General features: G+C 35.0%; 1 protein-coding gene across 3 annotated transcripts in view; it reads left to right on the top strand.

The window, feature by feature from the left end:
- The first annotated feature begins 13,348 nt into the window (after positions 1 to 13,348).
- Positions 13,349 to 15,437, top strand: part of vipr1b (vasoactive intestinal peptide receptor 1b) — an 80,517-nt gene continuing 78,428 nt past the window's right edge. Inside the window, exon 1 of one of the 3 annotated variants that reach the window (XM_062020686.1) lies at positions 13,349 to 13,461. The gene's annotated coding sequence lies outside the window, so the exon portion shown is untranslated. The remainder of the gene's footprint in view (positions 13,462 to 15,437) is intronic. The other 2 variants (XM_062020687.1, XM_062020688.1) reach the window with 2 other exon arrangements.

Raw genomic sequence — 15,437 nt, 5'->3', positions numbered from 1 at the left:
GATACTACTTTGCATGCTGATGCAGTGTGATACATTGATACTACTTTGCATGTTGATACAGTGTGGCACATTGATACTATTCTGCATGCTGATGCAGTGTGACACATTGATACTACTTTGCATTCTGATACATACTATGATACATTGATACTACTTTTAATGCTGATACAGTGTGATACATTGATAATACTTTGCATGCTGATACAGTGTGATACATTGATACTACTTTGCATGCTGATACAGTGTGACCCATTGATACCACTTTGCATGCTGGTACAGTGTGACACATTGATCCTACTTTGCATGCTGATACAGTGTGACACATTGATACTACTTTGCATGTTGATACAGTGTGGCACATTGATACTACTTTGCATGCTGATACATACTGTAACACATTGATACTACTTTGCATGCTGATACAGTGTGACACATTGGTACTACTTTGCATGGTGATACAGTGACACATTGATACTACTTTGCATGCTGATACAGTGTGACACATTGGTACTACTTTGCATGTTGATACAGTGTGGCACATTGATACTACTTTGCATGCTGATACATACTGTAACACATTGATACTACTTTGCATGCTGATACAGTGTGACACATTGGTACTACTTTGCATGCTGATACAGTGTGATACGTTGATACTACTCTGCATGCTGATACAGTGTGACACATTGATACTACTTTGCATGGTGATATAGTGTGATACATTGATACTACTTTGCATGCTGATACAAAACAACCAACAAATGCCTCTATTATTATTATTATTATTATTATTATTATTACATGATGTTAATAAAAGGTGCCCCTCCTTCCCTTGTAAAATGAAAATGTTGCCTCTGGTTGTCGCTGACGAAGCAATTTAGTGTAACTACTAATTTATTCATGTAATGTTTACAGTAAAAATGGCCCCCCAGGCTGCACTTTGTTGAACAACATTCTACTGTTTTGCTGGCCTTAACTATTTGTGTCATAAAGTTTGATGTCTTCAGCGTTCTTGCAGTGAATATTTTAACATTTTCACAACGTCCGCATGATTTATTATCCACGGTTTGTTAGTTGGAACTTTGAAGGAGAATGAAGTCCCGTCTTAGAACAGTGGACATTGTCAGCAATATGATGCATACAAACACAAACATGCAGCACGGTGGCAGAGGGGTTAGTGCGTCTGCCTCACAAATCGAAGGTCCTGTGTAGTCGTGAGTTCAATCCCGGCCTCTGGATCTTTCTGTGTGGAGTTTGCATGTTCTCCCCGTGACTGCGTGGGTTCCCTCCGGGTACTCCGGCTTCCTCCCACCTCCAAAGACATGCACCTGGGGATAGGTTGATTGGCAACACTAAATTGGCCCTAGTGTGTGAATGTGAGTGTGAATATTGTTTGTCTATCTGTGTTGGCCCTGTGATGAGGTGGCGACTTGTCCAGGGTGTACCCCGCCTCCCGCCCGATTGTAGCTGAGATAGGCTCCAGCGCCCCCTGCGACCCCGAAGGGAATAAGCGGTAGAAAATGGATGGATGGACAAACACAAACATACCCCCCCCCCCCAGGGTTATTATGGGCCTGCTGCAATGCAAGCGCCCGAGATTTTGTGATGCTAAAAAATATTGATGTAATCATAGTAGTATCGACTAAATACGCTCCTGTACTGGTATCATTACAGTGGATGTTAGGTGTAGATCCACCAATGGCGTTTGTTTATATTGTAGCGTCCCGGGAGAGTTGCTGCTGCAGGGAATTCTGGGAATTTGTTGTGTAGTGTTTATGTTGTGTTGCGTTGCAAATATTCTCCCAAAATATGTTTGTCGTTGTTGTTTAGTGTGGTTTCACGATATGGCACATGTTTATGACAGTGTTGTTTAGTGTGGTTTCACTATATGGCACATATTTATGACAGTGTTGTTTAGTGTGGTTTCACTATATGGCACATGTTTATGACAGTGTTGGCATTGTTCATACTGCCACCCATAGTGTGACATGTATGGCTGTTGACTAAGTATAAGTAAAATTGTTTTTATTCAAATTTATTTTTATATTGTTTTTATATTGGTTCTATATTTATTTATTTTTTGTTTTTATTCAGTCATTGGTGGAGCTAAGGATAATATTTGATTATTGTTTTTAATATTGTTTTTAATACTCTTATTAATATTGTTTGCAGCACTTTGGAAACATTTTTGTTGTTTAAATGTGCTATATAAATAAAGTGGATTGGATTGGATTGGATAAGTATGCACTTTATGCACATAGGACTAGTGTGGTCAAAGTTAAGTCAATCTTCTTAATGGCCAATGATAGTACATGTTTAAGTCTTGTCTTGAAATTGTCAACTTTAGACAAATTTGAACACCTTCATTATCTTGACCCCAGTTTGCTGAGGTGTGCAGTTTGGCATGCATGGCTATCACTCTTCCTAAATGGTTGATATTTGACATTAAAGCACTTGAATTGTCTCCATGGAGACAAGTAGTAGTCACGGGTGTGGGACCGGTACTTTTTAGAGGCGGTATAGTACCGAATATGATTCATTAGTACTTTTTAGAGGCGGTATAGTACCGAATAGGATTCATTAGTACTTTTTAGAGGCGGTATAGTACTGAATATGATTCATTAGTACTTTTTAGAGGCGGTATAGTACCGAATAGGATTCATTAGTACTTTTTAGAGGCGGTATAGTACCGAATAGGATTCATTAGTACTTTTTAGAGGCGGTATAGTACCGAATATGATTCATTGGTATCGCATACTTATTAGAGGCGGTATAGTACCGAATACGATTCATTAGTATCGAAAACTTTTTAGAGGCGGTATAGTACTGAATACGATTCATTAGTATCGAAAACTTTTTAGAGGCGGTATAGTACCGAATACGATTCATTAGTATCGCATACTTTTTAGAGGCGGTATAGTACCGAATATGATTCATTAGTATCACATACTTTTTAGAGGCGGTATAGTACCGAATACGATTCATTAGTACCGCATACTTTTTAGAGGCGGTATAGTACCGAATATGATTTATTAGTATCGCATACTTTTTAGAGGCGGTATAGTACCGAATATGATTCATTAGTATCACATACTTTTTAGAGGCGGTATAGTACCGAATACGATTCATTAGTACCGCATACTTTTTAGAGGCGGTATAGTACCGAATATGATTTATTAGTATCGCATACTTTTTAGAGGCGGTATAGTACCGAATATGATTCATTAGTATCGCATACTTTTTACAGACAGTATTGTACCGAATATGATTAATTAGTATCACATACTTTTTAGAGGCGGTATAGTACCGAATATGATTAATTAGTATCGCATACTTTTTAGAGGCGGTATAGTACCGAATATGATTCATTAGTATCGCGTCATTTTTAGAGGCGGTATAGTACCGAATACGATTCATTAGTATCGCATACTTTTTAGAGGCGGTATAGTACCGAATATGATTTATTAGTATCGCATACTTTTTAGAGGCGGTATAGTACCGAATATGATTCATTAGTATCGTATACTTTTTACAGGCAGTATTGTACCGAATATGATTAATTAGTATCACATACTTTTTAGAGGCGGTATAGTACCGAATATGATTAATTAGTATCGCATACTTTTTAGAGGCGGTATAGTACCGAATATGATTCATTAGTATCGCGTACATTTTAGAGGCGGTATAGTACTGAATATGATTAATTAGTATCGCATACTTTTTAGAGGCGGTATAGTACCGAATACGATTCATTAGTATCGCATACTTTTTAGAGGCGGTATAGTACCGAATATGATTTATTAGTATCGCATACTTTTTAGAGGCGGTATAGTACTGAATATGATTCATTAGTATCGCATACTTTTTACAGGCAGTATTGTACCGAATATGATTAATTAGTATCACATACTTTTTAGAGGCGGTATAGTACCGCATATAATTAATTAGTATCGCATACTTTTTAGAGGCGGTATAGTACCGAATATGATTCATTAGTATCGCGTCCTTTTTAGAGGCGGTATAGTACCGAATATGATTCATTAGTATCACATACTTTTTAGAGGCGGTATAGTACCGAATATGATTCATTAGTATCGCGTCCTTTTTAGAGGCGGTATAGTACCGAATATGATTCATTAGTATTGCATACTTTTTAGAGGCGGTATAGTACCGAATATGATTCATTAGTATCGCGTACATTTTAGAGGCGGTATAGTACCGAATATGATTTATTAGTATCGTATACTTTTTACAGGCAGTATTGTACCGAATATGATTAATTAGTATCACATACTTTTTAGAGGCGGTATAGTACCGAATATGATTAATTAGTATCGCATACTTTTTAGAGGCGGTATAGTACCGAATATGATTCATTAGTATCGCGTACATTTTAGAGGCGGTATAGTACTGAATATGATTAATTAGTATCGCATACTTTTTAGAGGCGGTATAGTACCGAATACGATTCATTAGTATCGCATACTTTTTAGAGGCGGTATAGTACCGAATATGATTTATTAGTATCGCATACTTTTTAGAGGCGGTATAGTACTGAATATGATTCATTAGTATCGCATACTTTTTACAGGCAGTATTGTACCGAATATGATTAATTAGTATCACATACTTTTTAGAGGCGGTATAGTACCGCATATAATTAATTAGTATCGCATACTTTTTAGAGGCGGTATAGTACCGAATATGATTCATTAGTATCGCGTCCTTTTTAGAGGCGGTATAGTACCGAATATGATTCATTAGTATCACATACTTTTTAGAGGCGGTATAGTACCGAATATGATTCATTAGTATCGCGTCCTTTTTAGAGGCGGTATAGTACCGAATATGATTCATTAGTATTGCATACTTTTTAGAGGCGGTATAGTACTGAATATGATTCATTAGTATCGCATACTTTTTACAGGCAGTATTGTACCGAATATGATTAATTAGTATCACATACTTTTTAGAGGCGGTATAGTACCGCATATAATTAATTAGTATCGCATACTTTTTAGAGGCGGTATAGTACCGAATATGATTCATTAGTATCGCGTCCTTTTTAGAGGCGGTATAGTACCGAATATGATTCATTAGTATCACATACTTTTTAGAGGCGGTATAGTACCGAATATGATTCATTAGTATCGCGTCCTTTTTAGAGGCGGTATAGTACCGAATATGATTCATTAGTATTGCATACTTTTTAGAGGCGGTATAGTACCGAATATGATTCATTAGTATCGCGTACATTTTAGAGGCGGTATAGTACTGAATATGATTCATTAGTATCGCATAATTTTTAGAGGCGGTATAGTACCGAATATGATTCATTAGTATTGCTACACTAATACCGGTACAACCCTAGTTCATAGTTAATATTGTAAATCCCACTTTCTTTATTTTCATGTACATTTTGGGCGTCTCAGTTAGTAAAAAAACTGTAAAAATTCCATTCCGCTTTTTTGAGGTGGTCTGTCATAACGTTTTTTATTAGTGGTATTATTGTTCCTGAAAAAAAGGGAGCCAAACACACATACTGTACAGCAGATTGTTTACATCTAAATGTGTAAATATCATTTATACACACATACACATTGGCCCCCCACGGACACTTGTTTCCTCTCAATGTGGCCCCCCGAGTCAAAATATTTGCCCAGCTCTGATCTACAACAAAATGACTCACACATGAAATTAGAATGTTATTTCAACATATTTATGTGCGCCCACATAATGTGTCCCCGGTCCTCTATATTAACAGGCACATAGCTCCGCCCACTCTGAAGTCAGGAGATACAAATAATTGCTGTTGCGACATTTAGAAGAGCAGTTTCTTTCATTCCAAAATTTCAGCTAATTTTTATACTTTCCAAAATCATCTCGCGGGCCGGATAGAACCCGTTCGCGGGCACCTTTGCTCTAATCCATTTGTGCTCTTACAAAAACGCAAGCAGGCAAAAGATATGGCGTGAATGCATAATAAAATAAGAAAATCCTGCCGGTAGCAGTCATTAATGACATGAAATAAGATACATTTGTGTGACAACCTGACTGATGTAGTCATGAAATAAATGAACTATAATAAAGTCGTGAATTCCGTCCGTCAAAAAAAGGACAGAGAATCATTTCAGCTGACGCTTTTGAGACAAACGATCTTTGTGTTGTGACAGCTAATCACTTCTCTTCTGACACGACGTCACAAACGCTCAAGTCACCAAAACTCAAGTCCGAGTGCAGGGGAATTGTTGAAAGAACCATATTGGACCAAAAATACAAAAAACAAAATCTGTCTGTAGCCGCAAAAAATGAAAAGCCGTATATAAGTGTGATAATGAAGGCAACACATGACGTAAGTGTCTATATTAGCTATATTAGCCTACTATCAAAATGACTTTAAAAGTCTTATATAAGTGTTATAATGAAGGCAACACATGACGTAAGTGTCTATATTAGCTATATTAGCCTACTATCAAAATGACTTTAAAAGTCTTACATAAGTGTTATAATGAAGGCAACACATGACGTAAGTGTCTATATTAGCTATATTAGCCTACTATCAAAATGACTTTAAAAGTCTTATATAAGTGTTATAATGAAGGCAACACATTATATTAGTGTCTATATTAGCTATATTAGCCTACTATCAAAATGACTTTAAAAGTCTTATATAAATGTTAGAAGGAAGGCACCACATGACGTAAGTGTCTATATTAGCTATATTAGCCTACTATCAAAATGACTTTAAAAGCCTTATATAAGTGTTATAATGAAGGCAACACATGACGTAAGTGTCTATATTAGGTATAATGGCCTACTATCAAAATGACTTTAAAAGTCTTACATAAATGTTACAAGGAAGGCAACACATGACGTAAGTGTCTATATTAGCTATATTAGCCTACTATCAAAATGACTTTAAAAGCCCTATATAAGTGTTATAATGAAGACAACACATGACGTAAGTGTCTATATTAGCTATATTAGCCTACTATCAAAATGACTTTAAAAGTCTTATATAAATGTTAGAAGGAAGGCACCAGATGATGTAAGTGTCTATATTAGCTATATTAGCCTACTATCAAAATGACTTTAAAAGCCTTATATAAGTGTTATAATGAAGGCAACACATGACGTAAGTGTCTATATTAGCTATAATGGCCTACTATCAAAATGACTTTAAAAGTCTTATATAAATGTTAGAAGGAAGGCAACACATGACGTAAGTGTCTATATTAGCTATATTAGCCTACTATCAAAATGACTTTAAAAGTCTTATATAAATGTTAGAAGGAAGGCAACACATGACGTAAGTGTCTATATTAGCTATAATGGCCTACTATCAAAATGACTTTAAAAGTCTTATATAAGTGTTATAATGAAGACAACACATGACGTAAGTGTCTATATTAGCTATATTAGCCTACTATCAAAAGGACTTTAAAAGTCTTATATAAATGTTAGAAGGAAGGCAACACATGACGTAAGTGTCTATATTAGCTATATTAGCCTACTATCAAAATGACTTTAAAAGCCTTATATAAGTGTTATAATGAAGACAACACATGACGTAAGTGTCTATATTAGCTATATTAGCCTACTATCAAAATGACTTTAAAAGCCTTATATAAGTGTTATAATGAAGGCAACACATGACGTAAGTGTCTATATTAGCTATATTAGCCTACTATCAAAATGACTTTAAAAGCCTTATATAAGTGTTATAATGAAGACAACACATGACGTAAGTGTCTATATTAGCTATATTAGCCTACTATCAAAATGACTTTAAAAGCCTTATATAAGTGTTATAATGAAGGCAACACATGACGTAAGTGTCTATATTAGCTATATTAGCCTACTATCAAAATGACTTTAAAAGCCTTATATAAGTGTTATAATGAAGGCAACACATGACGTAAGTGTCTATATTAGCTATATTAGCCTACTATCAAAATGACTTTAAAAGCCTTATATAAGTGTTATAATGAAGGCAACACATGACGTAAGTGTCTATATTAGCTATATTAGCCTACTATCAAAATGACTTTAAAAGTCTTATATAAGTGTTATAATGAAGGCAACACATGACGTAAGTGTCTATATTAGCTATATTAGCCTACTATCAAAATGACTTTAAAAGTCTTATATAAGTGTTATAATGAAGGCAACACATGACGTAAGTGTCTATATTAGCTATATTAGCCTACTATCAAAATGACTTTAAAAGCCTTATATAAGTGTTATAATGAAGGCAACACATTATATTAGTGTCTATATTAGCTATATTAGCCTACTATCAAAATGACTTTAAAAGTCTTATATAAATGTTAGAAGGAAGGCACCACATGACGTAAGTGTCTATATTAGCTATATTAGCCTACTATCAAAATGACTTTAAAAGCCTTATATAAGTGTTATAATGAAGGCAACACATGACGTAAGTGTCTATATTAGCTATAATGGCCTACTATCAAAATGACTTTAAAAGTCTTACATAAATGTTAGAAGGAAGGCAACACATGACGTAAGTGTCTATATTAGCTATATTAGCCTACTATCAAAATGACTTTAAAAGCCCAATATAAGTGTTATAATGAAGACAACACATGACGTAAGTGTCTATATTAGCTATATTAGCCTACTATCAAAATGACTTTAAAAGTCTTATATAAATGTTAGAAGGAAGGCACCACATGACGTAAGTGTCTATATTAGCTATATTAGCCTACTATCAAAATGACTTTAAAAGCCTTATATAAGTGTTATAATGAAGGCAACACATGACGTAAGTGTCTATATTAGCTATATTAGCCTACTATCAAAATGACTTTAAAAGTCTTATATAAATGTTAGAAGGAAGGCAACACATGACGTAAGTGTCTATATTAGCTATATTAGCCTACTATCAAAATGACTTTAAAAGTCTTATATAAATGTTAGAAGGAAGGCAACACATGACGTAAGTGTCTATATTAGCTATATTAGCCTACTATCAAAATGACTTTAAAAGTCTTATATAAATGTTAGAAGGAAGGCACCACATGACGTAAGTGTCTATATTAGCTATATTAGCCTACTATCAAAATGACTTTAAAAGCCTTATACAAGTGTTATAATGAAGACAACACATGATGTAAGTGTATATATTAGTTATAATAGCCTACTATCAAAATTATTTTAAAAGCCTTATATAAGTGTTATAATGAAGGCAACACATGACGTAAGTGTCAATATTAGCTATAATAGCCTTTTATCAAAATTACCTTTAAAAGTCTTATATAAGTGTTACAATGAAGGCAACACATGATGTAAGTGTCTCTATTAGCTATATTAGCCTACTATCAAAAGGACTTTAAAAGTCTTATATAAATGTTAGAAGGAAGGCACCACATGACGTAAGTGTCTATATTAGCTATATTAGCCTACTATCAAAATGACTTTAAAAGCCTTATATAAGTGTTATAATGAAGGCAACACATGACGTAAGTGTCTATATTAGCTATAATGGCCTACTATCAAAATGACTTTAAAAGTCTTATATAAATGTTAGAAGGAAGGCAACACATGACGTAAGTGTCTATATTAGCTATATTAGCCTACTATCAAAATGACTTTAAAAGCCCAATATAAGTGTTATAATGAAGACAACACATGACGTAAGTGTCTATATTAGCTATATTAGCCTACTATCAAAATGACTTTAAAAGTCTTATATAAATGTTAGAAGGAAGGCACCACATGACGTAAGTGTCTATATTAGCTATATTAGCCTACTATCAAAATGACTTTAAAAGCCTTATATAAGTGTTATAATGAAGGCAACACATGACGTAAGTGTCTATATTAGCTATATTAGCCTACTATCAAAATGACTTTAAAAGTCTTATATAAATGTTAGAAGGAAGGCAACACATGACGTAAGTGTCTATATTAGCTATATTAGCCTACTATCAAAATGACTTTAAAAGTCTTATATAAATGTTAGAAGGAAGGCAACACATGACGTAAGTGTCTATATTAGCTATATTAGCCTACTATCAAAATGACTTTAAAAGTCTTATATAAATGTTAGAAGGAAGGCACCACATGACGTAAGTGTCTATATTAGCTATATTAGCCTACTATCAAAATGACTTTAAAAGCCTTATATAAGTGTTATAATGAAGGCAACACATGACGTAAGTGTCTATATTAGCTATAATGGCCTACTACCAAAATGACTTTAAAAGTCTTACATAAATGTTAGAAGGAAGGCAACACATGACGTAAGTGTCTATATTAGCTATATTAGCCTACTATCAAAATGACTTTAAAAGCCCTATATAAGTGTTATAATGAAGACAACACATGACGTAAGTGTCTATAATAGCTATATTAGCCTACTATCAAAATGACTTTAAAAGTCTTATATAAATGTTAGAAGGAAGGCAACACATGACGTAAGTGTCTATAATAGCTATATTAGCCTACTATCAAAAGGACTTTAAAAGTCTTATATAAATGTTAGAAGGAAGGCAACAAATGACATAAGTGTCTATATTAGCTATATTAGCCTACTACCAAAATGACTTTAAAAGTCTTATACAAGTGTTATAATGAAGACAACACATGATGTAAGTGTATATATTAGTTATAATAGCCTACTATCAAAATTATTTTAAAAGCCTTATATAAGTGTTATAATGAAGGCAACACATGACGTAAGTGTCAATATTAGCTATAATAGCCTTTTATCAAAATTACCTTTAAAAGTCTTATATAAGTGTTACAATGAAGGCAACACATGATGTAAGTGTCTCTATTAGCTATATTAGCCTACTATCAAAAGGACTTTAAAAGTCTTATATAAATGTTAGAAGGAAGGCACCACATGACGTAAGTGTCTATATTAGCTATATTAGCCTACTATCAAAATGACTTTAAAAGCCTTATATAAGTGTTATAATGAAGGCAACACATGACGTAAGTGTCTATATTAGCTATAATGGCCTACTATCAAAATGACTTTAAAAGTCTTATATAAATGTTAGAAGGAAGGCAACACATGACGTAAGTGTCTATATTAGCTATAATGGCCTACTATCAAAATGACTTTAAAAGTCTTATATAAATGTTAGAAGGAAGGCAACACATGACGTAAGTGTCTATAATAGCTATATTAGCCTACTATCAAAAGGACTTTAAAAGTCTTATATAAATGTTAGAAGGAAGGCAACACATGACGTAAGTGTCTATATTAGCTATAATAGCCTACTACCAAAATGACTTTAAAAGTCTTATACAAGTGTTATAATGAAGACAACACATGATGTAAGTGTATATATTAGTTATAATAGCCTACTATCAAAATTATTTTAAAAGCCTTATATAAGTGTTATAATGAAGGCAACACATGACGTAAGTGTCAATATTAGCTATAATAGCCTTTTATCAAAATTACCTTTAAAAGTCTTATATAAGTGTTACAATGAAGGCAACACATGATGTAAGTGTCTCTATTAGCTATATTAGCCTACTATCAAAAGGACTTTAAAAGTCTTATATAAATGTTAGAAGGAAGGCACCACATGACGTAAGTGTCTATATTAGCTATATTAGCCTACTATCAAAATGACTTTAAAAGCCTTATATAAGTGTTATAATGAAGGCACCACATGACGTAAGTGTCTATATTAGCTATATTAGCCTACTATCAAAATGACTTTAAAAGTCTTATATAAATGTTAGAAGGAAGGCAACACATGACGTAAGTGTCTATATTAGCTATAATGGCCTACTATCAAAATGACTTTAAAAGTCTTATATAAATGTTAGAAGGAAGGCAACACATGACGTAAGTGTCTGTAATAGCTATATTAGCCTACTATCAAAAGGACTTTAAAAGTCTTATATAAATGTTAGAAGGAAGGCAACACATGACGTAAGTGTCTATATTAGCTATATTAGCCTACTACCAAAATGACTTTAAAAGTCTTATACAAGTGTTATAATGAAGACAACACATGATGTAAGTGTATATATTAGTTATAATAGCCTACTATCAAAATTATTTTAAAAGCCTTATATAAGTGTTATAATGAAGGCAACACATGACGTAAGTGTCAATATTAGCTATAATAGCCTTTTATCAAAATTACCTTTAAAAGTCTTATATAAGTGTTACAATGAAGGCAACACATGACGTAAGTGTCTATATTAGCTATATTAGCCTACTATCAAAATGACCATGTGTCGCAGGCTGAAGCAAATCTTCGTTGACAGAAATGTTGAAATGTAATATTTATTCGACACATTTTTACAACATTAGAAACCATTAGTAAATTAGAGGCTGCTCAGAAGATGAGATAACTCCTGGAAATGACTGGCTTGTAACGGCCAAAGGTACAGATGTGTGTGTCACAGTTAAAGGAAACGGCAGGCTGTCTTCTTTTAATGGATCTATTACAATCTTTGGCAAACGAGGTAATGTTGGCTGTGGTCTGGAACAACATGGCACACAAACAACTATCAGAAATGCAGCCAATATTACATACAGATAATGTGTCATGAGACATGGAAAACTAAATTATATACAGAGAAGACAAACGTAAAGGAAATCAAATGAGCTCAAATATACCTACAAATGAGGCATAATGATGCAATATGCACATCAAGCTAGCCTAAATAGCGTGTTAGCATGGACTAGCTTGCCTGATTATTAGCACTCCAACAAGTCAATAACAGCAACAAAGCGCACCTTTGTGCATTCACGCACAGTATAAAACATTTGGTGGACAAAGGAGTGGAAGATTTGACATGTAAACAAACTGTTGTGTCACAGTCCACCCTATGGTGAGTTCAAGAACTGCCAAAATTAGTAGGACAAAACGATGTTCACCAAATAGCATATACAAAAACATATTAAACAGTGGGCTTTCTAACAATTGGGACGGTTTGTGTCGTGTTTGTCCTCAAACAAAAAACATACCAAAAAAAAAAAAAAATGTCCCCATCTTTTTACATTTATAATCCTTTTTTTAAAATACTTTAGGGCGCCGCGGGTTGCTGACCGCCGTCCTAGTGTGACGTCACATCAATGAGTTCATAAAACATATTAATACAGCAAAAGTGGGAACTTTGTTGACTAAAAATGTCGTCTTATTTTCCTATTTCCTATTTTCACCGGACTAAAATAGAACGATAAGGAATCACAACAAGTGCACGTCGACGAAAACAATGAGGATATTAATTGACAATTTAGTCGACCAATGGAAACGCGACAATAATTTTGGCGTAGACGAAATCCAATCATATTTCATTTCTTCTTCAGGTGGGCGGGACACGTTAGAAACTATCCAATCAGAACTGCTGTCTTTGTAAGACACGGCGTTTGGATTTTTCACCGGGAAACAAGACTGTATTGTCGGGATGTAACGATAAACGCCAATAATGACGACGGCGGCGGCAAAACTCCCGACGGTTCGTATCACCCTTTTTAAATGAAAATGATTTTAAAAAAGGGAGATTGATAACTGCACTTTGATAAACTCACGGCGGACTGACTGCTGCCAGCTCGCTAGCTTAAATGCTAACATTAAAACAAGAGACACGCGAGACATTTCCCTGTTAAAAACAACATTCCCCGATATACACTTCCATGAACACATTAGTGTCTGAGCAACTAAGCCACCCAGTTATGAACATTGAACCTACAAGCTGTTCTATCTTAGAACTATTAATGACGATCGATCCTTCCTCGGGGGAATAGAGACAGGTGTTTTTATGGTGCGTTCAAATACCGCTGAACAGAGTAGGACAGACGCGTTGCCCGCCGCAATTGATATTTAATTAGAATATATGTTATTTTTGCGCACTTTTCATTTAGATACATCTTAAAATGCTACACTACAAACATATTTACAGTACAACAATACATGTTTAGCTATTAAAACAGATACAACACTAAGACTAAAACACTTAAAGGCCTACTGAAACACACTACTACCGACCACGCAGTCTGATAGTTTATATATCAATGATGAAATCTTAACATTGCAACACATGCCAATACGGCCGGGTTAACTTATAAAGTGCAATTTTAAATTTCCCGCCACACTTCCGGTTGAAAACGTCTAGATATGATGACGTATGCGCGTGACGTCACGGAGAGAACGGAAGTATTCGGACCCAATTGGATACAATACAAAATAGCTCTGTTTTCATCCTAAAATTCCACAGTATTCTGGACATCTGTGTTGGTGAATCTTTTGCAATTTGTTTAATGAACAAAGGAGACTGCAAAGAAGAAAGCTGTAGGTGTGATCGGTGTATTAGCAGCTGACTACAGCAACACAACCAGGAGGACTTTGAGATGGATAGCAGACCCACTAGCCACCGACCTCACCTTGACTTCCTCTGTCTCCGGGCCGCCGACCGCATCGGTTATCGGGTGAAGTCCTTTGTCGCTCCGTCGATCGCTGGAACGCAGGTGAGCACGGGTGTTGATGAGCAGATGAGGGTTGGCTGGCGTAGGTGGATAGCTAATGTTTTCAGCATAGCTCTGTGAGGTCCTGTTGCTAAGTTAGCTTCAATGGCGTCGTTAGCAACAGCATTGTTAAGCTTCGACAGGCTGGAAAGCATTAACCGTGTATTTACATGTCCATGGTTTAATAGTATTGTTGATTTTCTGTCTATCCTTCCAGTCAGGGGTTTATTTCTTTTGTTTCTCTCTGCATTTGAGCCCGATGCTATCACGTTAGCTCCGTAGCTAATGTGTTTCGCCGATGTATTGTCGTGAAGATAAAAGTCACTGTGAATGTCCATTTCGCGTTCTCGACTCTCATTTTCAAGAGGATATAGTATCCAAGGTGGTTTAAAATACAAATCCGTGATCCACAATAGAAAAAGGAGAAAGTGTGGAATCCAATGAGCCAGCTTGTACCTAAGTTACGGTCAGAGCGAAAAAAGATACGTCCTGCACTGCACTCTAGTTCTTCCCTCTCACGTTCCTCATCCACGAATCTTTCATCCTCGCTCAAATTAATGGGGTAATCGTGGCTTTCTCGGTCCGAATCGCTCTCGCTGCATTGTAAACAATGGGAAAATGTGAGCAGCCCTACCTCCTGTGACGTCACGCTACTTCCGGTATAGGCAAGGCTTTTTTTTATCAGCGACCAAAAGTTGCGAACTTTATCGTCGTTGTTCTCTACTAAATCCTTTCAGCAAAAATATGGCAATATCGCGAAATGATCAAGTATGACACATAGAATGGATCTGCTATCCCCGTTTAAATAAAAAAAATTCATTTCAGTAGGCCTTTAAGTGAAGCACATAACACAATAGTGTTTTTTCTAACAGGGTGTCTTTATTTTAGTTATGTTAACATACAACAATACCGCAATATTAATTATAACTAGTGTTGTCCCAATACCAATATGTTGGTACCGGTACTAAAG

Source organism: Entelurus aequoreus, linkage group LG15 (genome assembly GCF_033978785.1).
Source record: "Entelurus aequoreus isolate RoL-2023_Sb linkage group LG15, RoL_Eaeq_v1.1, whole genome shotgun sequence".
NCBI lineage: Eukaryota > Metazoa > Chordata > Actinopteri > Syngnathiformes > Syngnathidae > Entelurus > Entelurus aequoreus.
The sequence above is the reverse complement of the archived record's forward strand: the minus strand, read 5'-3'. Positions and strand labels throughout refer to the sequence as shown.